This window comes from Larimichthys crocea, chromosome I (genome assembly GCF_000972845.2).
Source record: "Larimichthys crocea isolate SSNF chromosome I, L_crocea_2.0, whole genome shotgun sequence".
Taxonomy (NCBI): Eukaryota; Metazoa; Chordata; class Actinopteri; family Sciaenidae; genus Larimichthys; species Larimichthys crocea.
In genome coordinates this window covers 25,235,319-25,255,831 of record NC_040011.1, presented here as the reverse complement: position 1 = coordinate 25,255,831, position 20,513 = coordinate 25,235,319, and the positions used below count along the sequence as shown (strand labels likewise).

Sequence of the window (20,513 nt, the reverse complement as noted above, 5' to 3'; positions counted from 1 at the left end):
AACACTGCCCCACAAATGTATATTTTTATCTCAAGACAGAAAATGACACCATTAGGAGTGTTGCTTTTGGTTATAAGTTATATCGAAATCAGAAAAAAAACCTTAACGGAATAGTTCAACATTAAACGGACAGAGGCACAACAGACTGCCATTCACTGTGAATAAAACCTTCAGATAGACCCTTGGCTGTGTTCAAGTTCCAGCAGCATGACCAGAAGAAAGTGAGAAATGGTCCACTTTATGCAAATTTCCTCTGACATGTGGGAGTGATGACCCACCATTCTCACTTCCAACTCAACTCTGTAAAAGCACCTTAAACCATGTGGAGAATGGTGATTGTTTAGGTAAATGCCTTCTGACTGAATTTTAATGAGGTGCCAAGACTTGAAAACAATGTGTGGGAGCACATCACCCTGGGAATGGACTACATTGTTGTGGTACAGTATAGTGGCAATGTGAGAAAACAACTGACCAATCAGAGAAGTTGTCAAACACATACTCAACTGAACACACTCTTTAACTTCAGGCTTGTAAGCCCACATTCAGACAACACAGGGTTGTGCAGCGGTGGGGGGCTGAGGTGGGTACTGAGGGTGTGTCTTTGTGCTGAATGTAACCGCTGTGAAACAATCAGGAAATCACTTATTTTCTGTGCTGATGAACAGACTTTATCGAAGCCGGCGCTCACTTACGGTCACTGACTCTCCCGAATAAAGCTCTCTCTCTCAAACCATCAGACACGAACTAAGGGAAACTTCTTCATGTCTATGTATTTTGCAGCATAAATTGCGAGCCAGACACAGATTTAGAAGCTGGTTAAATGAAATAAACAAAGCCAGAACACATAAGGTAGAGTATTAGAGTTCAGTCCATGAATCTACTTGGACAGTCTCAGTTTCAGTGACATTTCAGGCAGACTGTGTTTGCCCGATGTGGGAATCTGATTGACAGCCACAGCGTGCCATCGGGCTGCGTTTTTTCATAAAGCTTGATCTGTCTCAACATCTCTGCCTGGCAAACACCCCTGCGGCCTGGACCACCAGAGCCAAACTGACAGCCTCCACTCAAATGAATGCAGCCTAAGAAGGAAGAGAGATCCTGCTGCTTTCACCACATCCTAACTGGAAGCAATGCAAGCAAGCAAAGATCTGATTGTTTCAGGTTTTCCCACTGAAGAGGTCCTAAACTGTTCTGTGAGCAACGTGACATACCGTTTCACACACTTGCTCCACCTCAAACCTGTGAAAACAAAGTGTGGGGACAAGACTTACAATGCAAGAGCTAGAGTAGGAGTTTTGCTAGAAAACATGATTGAGAAACAGCATGTCTTATAACATCTACAGCACCCTTATTATCAGGATATCCTCGCAAAAGATGTTTGGAAGGAAGGACTGAGAAGGCTGTTGGGTGTTAAAAATATGTAAACTGTCCAACTATATAAAAACAACGCTGACAAAAGGTTGCTGCAAATCGCTCATAGTATATCTGGACAATGTTTCGTGCTCTGTTTGCTAGAGTTTGCTCGCTGTATGCTCGGAACCAGTGTCCAAGGCTAACAAACACCCTGCGTACCAGTTCCTCTAAAGAGCAACAATTAACATGTTATATCTAGTTTGTTTAATGCTGAGCAAGAAAAGTTTAAAAACTACAAGTTGTGGTTTTATAGGGGATATGTGCCGACTATTTCACACCTGAGAAGTTTGTTTTTTGTGCTCTGCACTGTAAGGTATTTAATGAGCTTTTGGAGAAGCTGGTAGGTAGACTTTTTGCCTTTGGCCAGACAAGACTAGCTCTTTTCTCCAGCTTCTAGCCTTTATGCTAAGCCAAGTTAACCATCTACTGACTTCTGTTTCATATTAACTGTACAGATATGACATGTGGTATCGATCTGCACATCTAAAATATGTAAATGTCAAACTATTCCTTGATTTGTTCATCACAAAGTGACTGATTTGTTTGTGTACAGTGTGACATTTCTGTCAAACAGAGATGCAGAGAGCCAAGAGTTTCTTTGACTGAAGCCATATCCTCACATCACTCCCCTATTCAGCTCGACAAACTCTCCCTTGATGAGAGCATAACTTCGGGAGAGTGTTGCTTATTGTCATAAATACTGATTCAAACAACCAAAATCACAGATACAGTGTGTGCATTCATATGTGTTGGTGTGGAAGAGAGAGCTGAAGTGTGCGTGTAGGTGCTTCAACAGCCGTTTCAGCCTACTAGATATCCAAACCACAGCGTTCTTTTTGAAAATACAAAAGGCTGGAGGCAGAGATGAGTCGAAGATATTGTAATTAGCTACCACCATCACAAAACCGCTGCTGTGCAAAATGCTCGAGAAAAAGACAAAAGAGATTTTCATGTGTGCATTGAACCAAGATTGTTTGACTTTGCCCACTTACTTGTCACATTTAACAACTATATCCAAATAAAACAGGGTAGGCAGCTCTGTTGATTACATAAATAGGTTTAAAAAGTTCAATGATGAAGATTTACTACATATATTTAAAAGAGAGACACTACTCAGTTAAAATGGCCTACAGTATGAGTGAAGTCATAAAAATTTGATTGTTAGTTGACATGGAAGGGTGCAGAGTATGCTGGCAATCACATGTGTTCTTCTCCCCATAGGCAGAGAGGTGAAAGAGTTTAGAAAGTGAGCCTGGAAAACAGGTGAAACTAAGTGGAGCTGATTTACTGACTGTGTGTGTGTGTGTGTGGGTGTGGGTGTGCTGTGTGTTTGTGCATCACAAGAGAGTCTGTGAGAAAGTCAGAGCGAGACAAACTGACACACGGAGCAAAGGTGAGTGCTAATATTAGCCTGTTGCTGTGAATGACATGTTGGTTTAGACGTGAGGTTAACAACACGAAGCCAAAACTTTTTAAAAAAAGATGCTCTTCTTCTGTCTGTGCATCTTAGCTCCAAAAGAAAATCAGGAACAGTTACAGTAGTTCCACCAAATTCACAAGTCTGTCAGACGTACAGATTAAATTACAGTATTGTATCCGACTCCTTGAATGGGCCAGAACAGTTCGTAATTAGTTGCTTAGTCATTAAAATGTCACCCACCAGTTGGAAGCCCATCCTCAATGTGGTAATGCTCAAGCTAGTTGTACAATAATATTTTACTGAAACTGTGTCTGTGTTTTACACTGTTTTACAGTGTGCAGTGTACGCAACTAAAAAATCCCTAAAGGGGCACACCATTAATGTATCAAAAAAGGAGATGTTGGTCATTATTTTTGGTTAAAAATAAGGTATTTTATTTTACAGACTGATTGAAAAAGATTTGGAGAGCAGTGCACCTCAACAATTACTCCCCCCTACACACCTAAACGCATGCTCTCCACCTCTAACAGTAGAGTATTAAAGGTACAGACCATGCGGAACTGCCAGGAGATGGAAAACAGCAGTCGATTAAAAAAAAAAAAAAAAAAAAAAAAAAACATATATAGCTCTCGACAGAAAATGGCTCCATCAGTATGTTAAATTGGAAATTGACAGAGATTTGTCCTAGTCTGTAAAATGTCTGCACAAGTAACTGAATAACAGGTAATATCCTCTCCATTTCAGACAGACAGTGGTATCTGAGCTGCTCTCAAATGTCAAATAGCTGTTCTCAGTAATAACCGGTAAGAGGTTGACGACATTCCTCTGGCAAGCGTGTGTGTGCGTGTGTGGTCAAGTTGCTGTGCTGAGTCGAGCAAACTGCTCTCAGCAAAAATCGAAGACAACTGCATCAGTGTTTTGAATATGATTTAGATAAAAGATTGTTTAAAAAAAAAATCTCTTATCATCTTACAGCTGGCTCTAGCTGATGTTTTTAGACACATGATGACCAGAAAAAAATATCTTGCAGAAGTCTCAAAATTAGCAGCAAGAATGATATCCCTGCTAGAACCCAATATTTTACTTTGGAAGTTTTTCCCTAAAGCTGATGGACATTCTTCTGTGTCCACTGAAAAATGAGCGCTCTGACCCATTTGCCTGCACGTTGGGTATTAGATTATGGCATTATACTGTCTACTAAGTATCACATGAAAAATACTGTGTGTAAAAAATTTGAATGAGGACTTAATCAGCAAGAAGCTAATAAGTTAGATACTATGTTAACGTGATAATATGTGGAAATAATCAGCTTGACTGAAAACTACAGAAAATATATTTTGTTTCTCTCAACTCTGAAGCCATGACTGACCAACAGACCAAGAAACCTGGGGTACCTTGAATGGGGTTACAGGATAAATAAAATAAAAAATAGCAGCAACTGACCAGATATTTGTTGGCATTTAAGTATCTTTCTGGTCTACCAACCACTCAAATTTACACACACATTCATACCCTGATGGCAGAGGCGGGCATGCACGGTGCCAACTGTTCATCAAGAGCGATGCAGCATTTCCTGTCCAAAGCGTTCACCATGATAATAAGCTCACCAATATACGCACTGATAGCATCACCATTGGGAGCAATTTGCGGTTCAGTATCTTGCCAAAGGACACTTTGACTTAACTGGTGGAGCTGGGAATTGAAGCAACCACCCAACGATTACTGGATGACCTTCTCTAACACCTGAGTCACATCTGCACCAGCTGTGGTTATGAAGAATAGTAAATCTGGTTATGTGTAAACGCAACATACTTTAAGCTACCAAGACTTCACACTACACCTTTACCACTTTATTTTGGTGCTTAATACTGTTAAGTTGCCACTCTGCATGATTATGAATGAGAGCAACAATTTCTACTAATGAGTCGAGCTTGTAGCAGGTAGCAACAAGCATTGTTGACTCTAGCTCCTCTGCAAATGAGCTTGATTGTGTGTTTTGGATGAGAGCAGGAGTTGAGAATTGGCATTCTATGCACGGTCATTAACTGTGCATTGCTGCCAAAATGTTTTCCCTTCAAAATTCGAGTTGGTTTGCTAAATCACTGTCATACACAGAGATAAAAATCTTTTGAACTTCACAGAGAATCTAAGAAAGAGAAAATTAAAGGCAACTAAAAGTATTTCTTTGGGAAAATATATTCTGTTTGACTACTGAATGAGCTACTGTACAAGTTCTAAAAGCTGAATGCAGAAAGGTCCAGCCAAATATTCAAAAATGTCATATGGTCTACATTTACAGCCCATGTAGTGCAGTCTATACAGTCCATATGCAAATGCTATCCATATGGACTCCACTGCATGTGCTACAACTAGAATGAGCACCACATGGACTCAGACTGTTGGAAGAAAACTGTGCTCCATTACAAAAATGCAAATAGGACACTATGAAAAAAGGCATATTATCTGTTCAGTTACAAATTAATTGAAATGGTCATTTAAATCCACCTGTTAGATTGTTGTTCAGCCATCCTGCCTGACTATAGATTTTTTAATTAGGTTATAATTCTAAGTGATATGATGATGATATGCCTTAAATTCCTAAACTAAAATAGAGGTTAGAATATCACAGACAGAAAAATACACTGCAGTATATTCAAATGAGCAGGTCTCTAATTCATGCATGTGCCCAAATGCAGGCACATTATCTATTTGACGAAGACTGTTTGACATGCCGGACACATCTCCAGTAGTTAGTAGTTCTTAGCCAACGGGCAATTAGATACCGCTGCTGTTATTTGCTGCTGAGTCTGAAGGAAGATTCTAGTATTAATAGCCTGAGAGGCAAGCAGCACCTGAGCCTCTGGGACAACAAAGAACAGTAGATATCCTGCAAGCAAAATACTTTAAACGATGTTTGGCCCACTTGTACTTCTCTCTAGTGAAGGACATTTCGACTTCCATTGATCCGCTTCAAATCTTTCACAAAACATAAAGACATCAAACAAAAACTACATGACAGCTGGTTGCATAGGCAGCCTTCGCTAACGACAATTTGCAGGCTCGAGTGCCATCTTTTAGGAAGACCAAAAAGCAAGCAACAAAAGCTTTCACAGCAGAATAACACTCAGGAAAATTAAAAGGACTGAAATATTTTGAAGCAATTATTCAACACAGTTGGGTTTTTTTTATTTATCCACAACTGGTTTCCAGCCAACGTTATAAGGCCTAAGAAAAGTGTTATGAAAAGTGTTTAAATTTGGAACTAATTATTGGAAATTGTCAAAATTCTTAAAAAGCAAGGTTGGACAGAAATTACAAAACATAAAAAAAAAAAAAAAGATTTTTGATTGATTAAATATTTATAACCATTTCATTAATTACTTCTTTGGCCTTCTTTGGACATGTTAGGTTCTGTTTGCACCTGGTATTTCCATGTTTCTTAGATGATCCGATCACAACAGCTCTAAGTACGTCAGTTTACAGTCTTTTCAGATGGGAGCCTTGTAATTTCCTAATCTATATGCAAATAAACATGTACATCATTGACCGTTTCCTGGTTGCAGGATAAAATCATCCAGTTTCCGTTGTACTACCTCCTCGCCCCAAATGGAAATCAGACGGTATGTTTCTTGTGTACTCCAATTCAAATTCAATTCAAACAACTTAGACTTACAAAGAGAACTTCAATTTGAGTACACAGCAACCCATTTTGCTCATTGTTATGGCTACTCCTTCTTGTTTTGCACTTTAATATGACAATGTTCATGTACAAAAGAAAACGTACCTCCCCTAAGTAGGCAGTCCATTGGTGTTGTGCACAGTGCAAAAGATGTAGCTGCATACGGCCTTAGATTCTAATGTAGCCATCAGATCCCAGCACATCCCCAGTGCATCTTGGTTGTATTCATCCCTGTACCTAAAGCGGTCTACTTGTGATGTTAATGCCAGGTGTAAACAGGGCCTTAAAGACATGCTGATAAAACTTCAAAGGTTGAAGGAATAATACACTACATGAAGCAACAGGATGGATCTCATATGCAATGGAAGTCATACCTGTGTTGTTGCAGTCAAAGAAGAGATTTTCTTAAGCACCAGACCACCCCATTTTGGCATGGTTGTAGTAGTTTGGCTTCATCTTTGAGCCTGCAGAAGACAAGTGTAGAAAATGAAAATCTGGTAAAGAAAAAAAAAATCTGCTAAAGCACAGCCTAAGGCAGCTTTCAAACCGCAAGCGCTCAACCTTCTCCACTCATTTCAATAAAACCACTACTTTGGCCAATCAAATAGATGCAAGCACACAAAGTATAAAACCTTGTAGCGCAGACCTTGTAGCACTGTAGTAATTTTCCGGTTACCCGTCCAGCATTGAGATTGAGAAAAAAGTTATTACTGTTGTCATTAACTTTCCAGAGCTGTACAATAAAATCTCAGGAGGAGTACAAGGACATAAACTGCCGTCCTGGCATTTTAAGCCTTCATCCTGGGTTTGTTCGTTTGTATTTCATCTTCTTTACTTGCACCCAGTGGCAAAATGCCCACACTTACACAACCCCTTGCATTGTTTTTTCCATGGTGCTATTGTCGGTACTAAGTCTTCTAAAGCAGCAGTGAACCCTGAAATGATGAGCAGACAATGTTTCAGTAATCCCAGAACATTTGAGCGAGGAAGAAAAACTCAAAGAGCCTACCGCAGCAACTGTATAGAGGATTGTCCTAAGATAAGCAAAATAAAAATCAGATACCCCTAAAGAAACATTACAACTCAGGCTGCTTACTAATTAGAGCCAGAGAATGAAAAAACAGCTCTATAGACCATTAAAATCTCTAAAGTTATTTACTGCAGAATAAGAGTGGGAGAACAACAGCATCACAACTGACGGGGAGCGGATCGTTCCAGGGGATTAAGAACAATGTAATGTATTTTACATCTTCTTCCTTGGTGTCCCATTACAGTGGTTACATCTCCAAAGAGTGGAGGCTTGGTGTGTTTTGTATAATCACACAATGTAAAAATGTAAAATCAATGATTTTTTTTTTTCTTAAAATCACTTTTACACACTGTATTAGAGGAATAGGTCAACACACTGAAAACTGACACTATCTGAATCATTCCACTGATCAGAGTCATGGTATGATGACTCTGCCTTTAGCCGAATCTCTGGCTACACCCATGCTCACCCACACCCTCCTCAACATCCGGATCCCACTAGCAAAAAAAAAAAAAAAAAACCATTAACAGTAATGAGAATCGATGGGGGTGTTAAAAGTATTGGCAGTCCAACCCAGGAGCTGCTCTCTGCGCCATCTTTATTAGTCTAGAAAAAGAGTGCTGTTCTCTGGCCTGCCAGCTCTAAATAGGAGTTCATTGATCAGAAGGTCAGTCCGGGCTGAATCCAGCCCTCTAATTTTCTGTGTCACTCCTTATTCTCGCTCCAACTGCTGTCAGTTGTGTCCCAGGTAGCAGGCCACCATCACGTGTGGCAGTTCACACAGAGGCAGAGGTTCAGGGCATTTCAAAATGAAGTGTGAAGTGTCATGTGCATCTTCATCAGTTGAGAACAAGAACTAACACCATACACACCTGGCTTCTCTCAGCAATTTAGGTCCACCTATTTATCTCCTCATTGTTGTATTTGCCTTCCGAATCTTGCAAATTTTGCTACGACTCTCATGTCCATTTCTCAGTGCAATACAGATTCCTTACAGTCCTTATCACATTACCAAGCAGTTCCCCCAACTGTCTGAATCCCATTTATGGTAATGTTAAACTACTTAGCAAGTAATATTAGCTTGTGAACCTCATATAAATACACTTTAGATAACATGCATACTCATACTGTGCATTAAAGCAGTCATTAAATGTAATTTACTGTCTTTTTTTTAATGCTGGAGAGTGGATAATATCATTTAGCACTATAGAGTACTTAGGGAAACAACATACGCAGAAGGCTGCTACTATATGACAGAAAAAAAAGTCTGATGGCAACAGAAAAGAAGGGGTAAACCGCCTTCCAAAAAGACCTTCTGGTGATAAACGTTTCTGCACAGAGACGAAGTCATCAGAGCAATATCGACTAGTCTTCCATTCAGCATAACAAAAGCCTGAGGTGGTTTGCAACGATCCGAAGTTACGCTGCCAAGCATCATATCATTTATACATTACATCACAGGTGGAAGTTTTCCCATGCTCCAGTGGCTGCTGATGTTGAGCGTGCACACCTTGTCATTCTCACTTACAATTGGTCGCCTAAAGCAGCCTGCTATTCTCCATTTGTTCTGTCCTGATAAGGGACATCTCTGGTGACAGTTTGTTTCTGTCTTCAAACAGAACTTTGTACGTCAACTGCTGGGGGGGTATGCCCGGTCAACATGAAGCCTCCACACACAAACAATTACTATCATAATACAGAGTATATTTGAACATGGATAGAAAGTATGTAACGTTACAACTAAGTTGTCTTGCTGAAGAATTTCTGAGAGTTTTAAATAAGTCTGACTGTTGAAAAACTGAAAGAAAGACAGAGAGAGATACTTTATTAATCCCTCAACGGGGAAATTCTTTTTTCACTGTTTTTTATTTACATGCATTTTTTAGGGCTCATACACATGCAATGTGGAGAGAGATAGTGGAGTGATGGGCAGCCCCCCTGAGGAGCGCCTTGCGAGCAATTGGGGGGGGTTTGGTGCCTTGCTCAAGGTAGCTCAGTCCACCTTCCATATTTTTGGTTCATGCTGGACTTGAACCAGTCACCCACCGGTTCCCAAGCCAAGTCCATATGGACTGAGCTACTGCCGCCCCAAAGATGGACATTTTCTTTCAAATGTACCAACAGTCAATGCAAAATAGTCAGTGCTTGAAACGAGAACCAACAGCGCCCTGCATGTACAGTTTGCTGGCAAAGCAGATAAATCTAATCCCTCATTAGGTCTAATTACTGTATCGAGAAATGAATACAGACTTGCCCTCCCCTCGCCTCTAACCACATCAATTAGTTTTCCTCTCTGTATTCGGAGAAATCAGGTAAAAGCTCTTACATAGGTAACAGTTCTTACTTTTGTAAATTATATAACTGACATTTTCAAAAAATTCTATCTAAGTTTTTATTTTCTGACTCACTGGGCAAACAGATATATTCATGGAAGAAGTACAACTTTCCCTTAAATTGTGAAACAAGAGGATAAAAATTGCCTTTTCTCAATACTTTTATTTTGGCAGGTAACTCAGGGAATTGAACTAAATAGCACAGTGTTGGTTCAGTCTATCCATCTCTGATTGCAGAACTTGCTCTAAGGGGAGGAAAAACCAGTCAAATCCTTTCACACATTAATCCAGATGTCTGGCTGTTTCAGACATAGAGCTCTGTCAGAATTGTATCCTGGCTTTAGAACCCGAAACATTTCAGAAGTCTTGGCAGCTAATCAGCCGCTATCTTTCATCAAAAAACCACAGTGACGGGGCCGAGTCTATCTTTACAAAATCTAGCAGGGTAAGATTGTGTTTCAGTTGTACAGTCATTCACAGCTCGAGTGTTTGAGGGCAATGACACAAACAAATCCAGTGTGTGGAATATGTCTGACTGCAAGCTTGCTACAGATTGTTTTCTGCATGTAGCGTGGGTAAATAAATAGGTTTGTCTCGTATGTATGTCTTCTGTAATCCCACAAAGAAAATGATATTCAGACAAAAACAGAACAGTATGACGAGCAGATGGCAACTTATCAAATCCTAAGAAAACCTGGGTTTCCCATTGGTTCATACAGGACATGATAGCCAAGTATGTAATGATGCTAGGACCACTTTTTGCCATAATCAAAGTCTTCGCAACTCATCATGACAACTGAAAAATTTAGTTTAATCACCAAAAACTACAACCTATCATCAACACTGCCTGATTAAAAGCATGGCTTTTATCTTAATGAAAAATGCAGCATTCGTGAAAGTAATTGCCCTGTCCGAAACACTGAGGTCATCCTCAGATGATCAGGTAATCAGTGCAAAACATAGCTGTAAAGCACATCCCACACTGTTTTTCAGCCCGTGATTTTAAAAATGCATTTTTGAAATCTGATTATGTCTAGGGGTGATGAACACTGCAATTTTTACAGCACTGGACTCAAAAAAAGTACACCCACCCCTCTACTTGTCAATGTCATTGCAGCTTCCAGACTTACTGAGGTATGAAATTAATTTACTTCACACCTTTCAGAGTTTTCACATGAGATCAACATCCATTGAGATCTCATAGCCTAAATGACTGACCAAAGGGAGTGATAAAGGATGTTGTAGCAAGGTGGTTGGAACATTTCAACAGTAATTCAGTCCGCCTAAGGGGGGAAAAAATAGGCTGTTTTTAGTAGGTCGATGTTTAAGACTAAATAGAAGACATTATCAATCGCTGGGCTATGCCCTGAAAGTAAAACCAATGCGATGCACTTAAGTTTATCCTGGGTATATGCCCCAAGGTCGCTGTGAAATGTTCATTCATCCTCCGTGTTACATACAGTGGCCTACAGCATATCCCACGAGGTACTTGGAGTATGAGTAAGTCCACTGCTCTATTTTTTTAAGCCTCCTGGGAAGCATACTGCATGTGCTCCCATACTGTCATTTAAGCTAGTTTTATTTTTGTACCAGAAAGGTAGGTGATGTTAAAACTCACGAAAAAGATTTATTTTTAACATCTATTTGAGTGATGTGGTGAAGGAGAAGGTAACGCAAGACCTCTACGAGGGAGGTGACTATAATTAAGTTACTATGCCAGCTACATGTCTTCATCTGCACATTAACTTTGTCTTTGTTTCTACCCTTGAAGTGCATGTAAAATTGTAAATAACAAAAACCATGCCAGTGAATAACATTGAAGTGTTGCTGGAGTGATGTAGCTGAAGTTCATTGTCACAAAAAACAGAAAGAATTTTTTTTCGGTTTATTGTGAAATGGTTAAACAAGGTCATTTTGCATATCAGTGACACATTGCTAGTATGCAATTACAATTTCTTCTCTTGGTTCAAAACTACACCTGAACTTTCCAATTTTTGCCACAATAGCTTCAAACCAACACTCCTGTTTCCAAGGATGTTATACAGAAATACTCAGATCTAGAATCAGTTAAAGGAAAGCTGAATAGTCTTAATGCAATTTTCAGCAATGTCTTTATTAATATGAGGCTCTTTATTAATATGAGGCTCAGTGTGCACTGAGCAGCTCTGCTGCATAAGAAAATAGGTTGAATACAGAGTTGCATTGCAGTTAACACAAGGAGGACTCAATTAAATATAATTAAATTAAAGGAATTAGCACAATTAAAGGCAGCACCACACTGTTTAAAAGCAAAGGAGAAGGGATCTTATTTATTTGGTGAGAGGCATTCATGACAGTGAGTAAAGATTTAAACTAGAGTAATGATGACATTGCTTTTGACTTTTTAGGAAAGCTCTCAGTTTTAATAAGTTGGCCTACTTTACAGTGAATCAACAAAAATATCAGACAAATTAAAGAAAAAAAGACCTCTCATGCACTGAAATACACACATTTACAAGTTTATTGATTCACTCAAACGGCACTCTCTTACCGTCTGCTCTTCTGATCGAGCTCACAACTTCGCTTAAGGGTCAATCTAACATCTCATAATGAGAAATGTCACCTTTCCTCACCCAAAGTGGGACAAAAACAATTTGGTTCAGAACATGCAAAATGTTCTCAGCATGGCGCCATTTACCAAGCTAAGTTTAGTAAAACGGCCTCAGGCAGGAAAGTCTAGTCAGACAGATTTAGCGGATTAAATCAAAATAGCACTGGGGCACTTTTACACAAGACAAGACAAAGGACACAGTGTTTAATTTCTAACTAACAAGCAAATAGATAACGCTGAAGCAAGAAATCGGGTCAGTGATGGGCTGACAAGTGTTTACATTCAAAGTAATGATGGGATTAACTGGGATCATCCTCAGGCAATATTTAAACATGCAAGAATGTCAGGATGAGATCCACTGATATTTAAAACACATGCACAGAGCATTAAAAATGGACAGAGGTCATTTTTGCAGTTTTAAACTTTAAGTTTTACAATAATTAAAACAGAAATCAGCTAATAAATACCAGGCGGGCCAGGTAATTACCCATTAATTAGCCTGATGATGTCAAAGGCTGACACCGCTTGTACAATAAGTGCTTGTTATTGACCAAATTAAATACTGAGACATCTTAGGAGGTTGGCCACGCGCAGACAATTTTGCTGAACTGTGGTCTAAAAGCCAATGTGAACGTATTCAATTTGTAAACAACCTCTTTGCTTTGTTGGAGTAATTATACCCTGATTCAGTTTTTTACCACCAATGCAACATTTAGGCTCTATTTTTCTAGAGTTACAGAATGTGTGACAGCAGAGAGACATTAAAATATAGTATAATATAATAGTAATAGTAAGAGTATTTTCATTATCAGTTATTCTGACAATTTTCTTGATTAATAAATTCATAATTTGGTCTATAGAATGTCATAAAATAGTGATAAAACATCCCCAAAGTGATGGCTTCAAAGTGCTTTGTTTTGTCCAAAACGTATAATGTGCAGTTGATTATCACATAAAACAAAGAAATGCTGTAAAGAAATGCTCATGCTCATGTCATTTCAGCTCTAAAAAAAAAACAAATCTAGATCGTTCATGTCTGTCACTCTGCATTTAGTGAAAATCAACTTTATAACCAGCTCTGCGGTGATGGTTTGGGCAGGATTGTGTTAGTCTCTCCTTCCCTTCAGCATGAACAAAACATTGAAGTTCAATACTCCAGAGCTGTGCTACACCTCTCAAATGTCTATCTGCATTATGATTGACGTGTTCTATAAAAACACAGTCATTCATGCTACACTGCAGAATTGCATGTTTTAATTATATCGTCGATCCAGCCTATGGGCTTCTAAATCCGTACACCTCATTAATATTCCTAAACAAGCTTTCAGCTACTCTCACACAGCACACTGATAATCAAGGACATCACACACACTTTATACGTGGGCTCTGAAAGCAGACGGACTGCCCACCACTCACAGCAATTTCAAGTAATAAAAATATTGACCATATGGTGGAAAGTGGGTGGGCTGTTATGGTAATGCTTTTTAATACACTGAATTAGGCTTGCAGAAGGAATTAACATATTTCTCTTTGCCCACAAAGAGGAGTACATGTAGAGACGGATTATTTTGAATATATCATCAATAACTCCACTGCGAGGCCCTTTATGGGGTAAGCTTAAATGTGGACTGTCCATCAATATAAATGAGATGATTGGTGACTAGGCACGTCCACACGTATTGCTTGTAAGTGTATGGGACCATGCCGACCAAATGCAGCCAAATTTTAACATTTCAGTCATGATCATACGCCACTGTTAAACTTTTTTGACAGTACTTGGTCATAATATGAAGTGTGCCTTAATTCTAAAGTGAAAAACAAACCTAGATTTGCATGCAGGGCAAGTTTTTGACTTCAGATATCAGGTCATTACATTTTTATTCAAGCTTAGTTCTGTTCCAAAGAGCCAAGGTCACCTTACCAAACATGAAACTTTAAAAGTGAATTGACAGATCATCTGAAATGCAGTGCAGACAAGTATTTTGTTTCGAAATGATTGCTGGAGGTTATTACAATAATGTAACAAAAACTAAAAGTAGGTTCACAAGAGGAAAGCATTTCCACCTTCAAATTAAGGGCACTAACTCGTGCACTGATACTTCAACTCAGAATAAAGATCTGATTCCTGGCATAGAGCCATAAAAAAATATATTACAGTGACTGCATGAATGTAAATGATAGCCCTAATCCCAGCTTATTGGTTGTGATGATGTTCTACTTTATAAATAATAAATTGAACATTAAAATAATATTAAGCTTAATCAATAATGACAATAATCGTTAGGTGCAGCCTCAATACATTATGTGGATCTACCACATCTGTCGTTAGCTGCTGTCACTTCAGCTACCTTTGTTGTTCAGACAGTATGAGTCATCCTCTCATCATCCTCTCATTCTCTCTAGTGACTCCTCCTATAAATGACACACAACCATTTTTCAAAGCTGATCAGACTGAAACAATGCAACAGAAGCACACTGACTTCATCCCATTCACAACTGTGACTGCATGACATCATGAAATGTAACAAAAAGCCTCCTTCTCTGTTTCACATGTAGTATCCCCTCAGCACTCACAGCCTGGATGTACATCTGTCTCTGTCACTGTGCCTTCAATAAGTCAAGCTCAAATCCATCAACCGAGCAGTAGATCAGGTAACACTGGCATGGGTGCAGTTCTTATTTGTGCAAAGCAAGGTCATGGAGCCACATGGATGCTGGATCAATCAGACAGATTAATGAAGCACAGCCTGCTGACATGACGAATATTGACACCCCTATTACATCTTGGTCGTGCAGTCCTCAACACTGCTTAAATAAATCAGGTCCGAGTAGGAGAAGGCAGGTAAACTTCTGAACCTAATCCTTCACTTGATAAGCAGAATACAAGAAAAGTTGAAACATAAAAATGCGGTTTTTCCTGGAGATACTGTAAATAAAATGTTTTTACTTCATATCTGGGCTTTAGGTAATAAAAGTGAAGATAACCTACTTATCAGAAACTCATATTCATTCATTGTTTTTTTGGGGATTAATTGCTCGATCATTTAGACAAAGAAATTGTCAGTGAACATGCACATGTTCATCTTTAAACAGCTTGCCTTTTCCAAATGTACATATATTAAGTTTATGTACAAAAACAGGAGAAAAGCAATGTTTGTGAAAATGGAAGTCGACATTAGCGCTTCAGTGATTAGTAAATTAATCAATTAGTCGGTCTACAGCAAATTAACCATCAACAACTTGGGTAAATCAGTTTATCTTTCAGCCATTTTCCAAACAAACGTTTTCTGATTCCAGCCTCTCACATGTGACGATTTGCTGAATATCCATTCATCCATCTCTTGTAACCACTTATCCTTATCAGGGTTGTGGGGGCTGCAGCTGATCCCAGCTTGGGTGAGAGGTGGGGTACACCCTGGACAAATCCGCAGTTCATCACAAGGCTGACACACAGAGACAAACGACCATTCACACTCACATTCACAGCTACGGGTGATTTAGAGTTACAAATTAACATGTTAAGTGCATGTCTTTGGACTGTGGGAGGAAGCCTAAGTACCCAGAGAAAACCCACACAGACACTGGAAGAACATGCAAACGCCACATAGAAAGGGCTCTTGAATATATACAGTGGTCCCTCGTTTATCGCGGGGGATACGTTCTAAAAATAACCCACAAAAAACTAAATCCGCGAAGTAAGTTTTACAATTATTATACATGTTTTAAGGCTGTAAAACCCCTAACCACACACTTTTATACACCTTTTTACACGCATTTTGTACAGTACTCCCTTAGTTAATCAGGACGCAGAACACAATGCGCGTTCATACTGTACAGTACACTGTAAAAAAAAAGCATGCAAAATTACACTAAAAAAATCCACGAAACAGCGAGTCCGCAAAAAGTGAACCGCGTTATAGCGAGGGACGACTGTAAGACCATAAATTAAATGTTATGTTATGAGTAAATGTGTTTTTTTTTATATAATCCTTTATATTTCATAGTCAAAAAAAATCAGAACAAAGAAGAAAATAATTGACACAATAATGAATAATGTAAACAATTGTTAGTTACAGCCCTAAAGAAAATGTTTGCTTGAAAAATGACTTCAAAAATCAAAATTGTTCAACGACAAATCATTTCAGCACACTAGGGCAAAAGCATGGTCTTTGAATTAAACCTAAAATTGCATGCATGTTTTTATTAATACATCTATTGCCCAATCATACACTGAATCACCTGCTTACGCTTAAGTCTACACAGCATCACAGGAAATACATCAAATGATGAAAAGCTGGATTTAACATCATATCTTGGCCCACGGCTCAGCAGCATATGGAAATATGTAGTTGCTTCTACTTAAATGAGGTGCTTCAACACTACAAGCACCACAAACGTAATTTCTCCTGCAAAGATTTTGGTTGTATTTATGACGACGGGGACTCAGAGTAGGCCAGAACAAATGGCATCCTCCATTTTCAATCAATAGGAGGATTAACCTTTGCTATCAGCAGCGCCTCTCTTAGCAAAATGTGGAGTCAAGATTTAGGATTATACCTGTGAAGACATGCTTTAGCTCATTATTAGACTTAGATCATCAGACCTGTATGACATCCTATATATCACTGGCATTAGGTTACCATTAATGACTCAGTAATCCTTCAAATCTCTCCAAAGAAATGCACCTCATCATGAGCCATTCTGGAAATGAATGTCTTTGCAGAGGTGTCTTCGGTAATGATCCTCCATATTTTTAGAGGCAAGCACTCCACTATGGTGCCCTTATCAAAGCTGGTCTTAGAACATTTAGAGAAGTACTACGATGGTTATTCTTATTATTTCTATATTACTCACAAAGCACTCATAAAACTGTTTTACTGCACAGAGCAAAACACGTTTCTTTGAACAATAACGCAACACAATCATTTGACCACAAACAATTTTCTGAAACTGGTTCACTCCTCGACTCCAGTGCTAAAACATTAGCAGACTAATTAATTTATTGATTCAATTAATTGCAAAGAAGTTTCATATTCCATTAATCACTCGACTCATCCTTAGTCATATCCAGGGCTTAACAGTTTGGACGATTTTGAGACATAACCAATTCTTGTCGTTTGTCTGTCATCAGCGCCAACTACTTTTAACAAATAAAGAAATAGCGACAGGAAATAGCAAAACATTTACCAAAATTATCATTTTTTGATATTCATTGGCTCAATAATATTTAAATATTGCTGTCAAAACCAGATCCAGACAACGCTGCATGTGCACTGGTGCATTTACTCGCCCGCAGGCATCTGTTGACGAATTAAGTTGCTTGGCTGTGGAGTGAAAACGTTCGACTAACCTGTCAAATGTGCAAATTGAAAACTAGATGAACCTAAATAAAAAACAGAGAGGACATCTGAGAAGTTTTGAGAAGCAAAACATCTTTTCCGTATTGTTTAGCAGGAAGTATCAGGGATCTGTGACAAATATGACAACAGCTGCAACAACTTCTGGTATCGGATGACAATTAAGATTCAAATTCTTCTGCAAAAACTCCTCCAAATATAAGTCGACCATATTTTTAGTGATTTTTACTGACTGCCAGCCTGGCAAGTGGCCACTGAATGGCATGTCAACACAATATGCTTCACAGTGCTGAGAGAAATGATAAAAGAAAGTCTGCTTTCTGTCACTGTTAACTTAATATCTTCGGGTTTACGACTGTTGGATGAACAAAACAAGCTATTTGAAGACATCACTCTCATGCCGAATTAATTTAAGATCATCAAAAATTTGAAAGAATCCATTAGTTCCAACATCATCTTATGAGTATTCGTATTTATTTATTCCAGCTGTATCATGCTGGCTTCTAAGTGCAATGACCTAGTACTAAAATGGTGTTATTCAAATGTACTCCTTTCTTGTCCCACATAGAAAATCCAGTCTGCTTCTATTCAGCCCACATACAACAAGAAATGACGGTCCATTAGTGATCCAGATCAGGACCAGGTTGCCAGAGCAGGACTGTTTATGGGCCATGGTATAGCCTTATGACAGCTCACTGGTCCTTTATAAAAGAGATCCCAAACCACCGGACCGAGAACAGGTAACGGTCCGTAGGCGATTTGGTGCCAGTTCCAGCCTTGTACTATTAACCCTGAATAAAAAAAAAAATTATTTTATTTATAAAACCAAAATTACAGAGTAGACTGGAAGTAACACACTTCGGGGGTCGTTGTCTCCCATAACCCCCAGATGGGACCGGCTCGTAGGAGGGAAATAAGCTCTGGGCTCCCACTAATTCAGCGGGATGGTGAGTTGTATTTTTACGCACTTTGGTTTTAGTTGGTCAAAGCCTTGAAAAGCGTATGGCAAGCAGATGCCAAAGCATTAAGATATATTTTTTTGTAAACTTTTTTTTCTATTTTTAATAAATGCATTTTTTACCGGTCCGTGAAAATATTATTTTACACGAAACGGGTCCGTGGCGCAAAAAAGGTTGGGCACCGCTGCTTTATATGCTCAGACAAGGTTCAGTAATGTAACCAGCCTTTTAAAGTAAACCTCAACCAACAAAAGCAACATGATCAACCACAGTTTCCTCAACAATCATGGACTTTTACAAGCATGATTACTACAGCACAAACCTATATTGTTTTAAGGAAGCATCTCATAGGACCACAGCCAAACTATTCTGGCTCTTACTGTCTGGCAAACGTCACAGTAGCGTGACTGCACACCAGGTCATCAGACTTCTTAACTCTTAATCTAACAGGAGTGATGTCTGCACGCCTGCTGCTCCTGTACCAGGACTGATACTCTGTGCAATACCCCTATATACACATTTATAACTCTTACTCTAAATCCTCAATTTTCATATATTTAGAATAGTGTACCATATCCTATGTATACAGGATGTTTCTATCTACTTACATGGTGATACTTGTCCAGTACTGCTCCTATGTTAAGCAAACCTGCATCAATTTCCTGTAGCCCAAATAAACCTGAAACTGAAAACCACAGCTTTTGCAAATGACAACGTACAAAAAAAAACGGTTGAGAAATTCAAATCTCTAGAAGTCAGTCATAATATCTGCTCGGTCGGTGTAATTAATTGTTCCCTGTGCTTAAAATATCTCCCTCAGAAAATAGCTTTGACTGTTACAGGACCCCCTGTGGCGTTCACTTGACACGGAGAGCAGTACTTCTGACTTCTGCAGACATGTGAGGCATAATAAATGACATTAACGAGGGGGGTGCTCAAAACGAGACTATAAAACGTTAAACTAATGTGACATGAGCGGCAGTTTATAACTCGTTAAGTCTGCTTGTACAGTATGTGTTAGAAAATGTGCGACACACCGTCAACTTTTCCCTCGCAGCGCCTCACTGTGCAGAGGCAGCGAGAGGAGCTAAGGCTAATACCGTTGACGGAAGTGAAAGAGGAAAGCGAAGAGGAGGCATAAAAGTACCTGGTGGTGATGTCTGCCCTTCTTTCGTGCTCGTTGTGTCGCTGAAAGTCCTAAAAATACAAAACAAAAAGTCCACACGAAACTTGGGAGTCTCTTCGCTCTTGTTTCGTGGGTAACCAGGAAAGCCTCTGGTTAGCAACGAGACCTGTCAAACAATGGCGGAGCCAAGTACGGCAAGCCGGAGGCCGACACGTGCGTTTTGTTGACGTTTTTTTTTTTTTTTTTTTTGTAGGATGGACCTGCACTGGGAGAAAAACAGCTGCCTACTGCTTATACATTTAGTTAATTTATGTTTCTATCCTTCCAGGTTATTTTGCACATTTTTTTTACCTAATTTTAGTCTTTGACTCATTGTAGTTTATGGCAGTAGGTCTGCACATTTATGTCCCAGGATATCGATTCTGAATTTACCCCCTTTGTTTTGCTTATTTACTTTTTACTCTTCTACCAAAAAAAAAAAGGTCATTAAAATATAATAAATTTGATCCTACTTGCAAAATAACACATTCATAAAAGGATTTCCAATAATAAAGCAGCTTTTTTTTTTTTTTAAATGAAATCAAACATTGCATAAAGACTGTATTC

At 38.9% G+C, this 20,513-nt stretch overlaps 1 protein-coding gene across 7 annotated transcripts in view; it reads right to left on the bottom strand.

Annotated features, from left to right (window-relative positions):
- Window positions 1–20,110, bottom strand: part of LOC104925371 (ecto-NOX disulfide-thiol exchanger 2) — a 167,427-nt gene extending 147,317 nt beyond the window's left edge. For 3 of the 7 annotated variants that reach the window (XM_027281184.1, XM_027281182.1, XM_027281211.1), the window contains exons 1-2: window positions 19,929–20,110; window positions 6,887–6,976 (exon numbers count right to left, since the gene is read on the bottom strand). The gene's annotated coding sequence lies outside the window, so the exon portion shown is untranslated. Of the gene's footprint in view, window positions 1–6,886; window positions 6,977–19,389; window positions 19,467–19,928 lie in introns of all 7 variants that reach the window. The other 4 variants (XM_027281191.1, XM_027281239.1, XM_027281232.1 and 1 more) reach the window with 4 other exon arrangements.
- Between the last annotated feature and the right edge of the window lie 403 nt (window positions 20,111–20,513).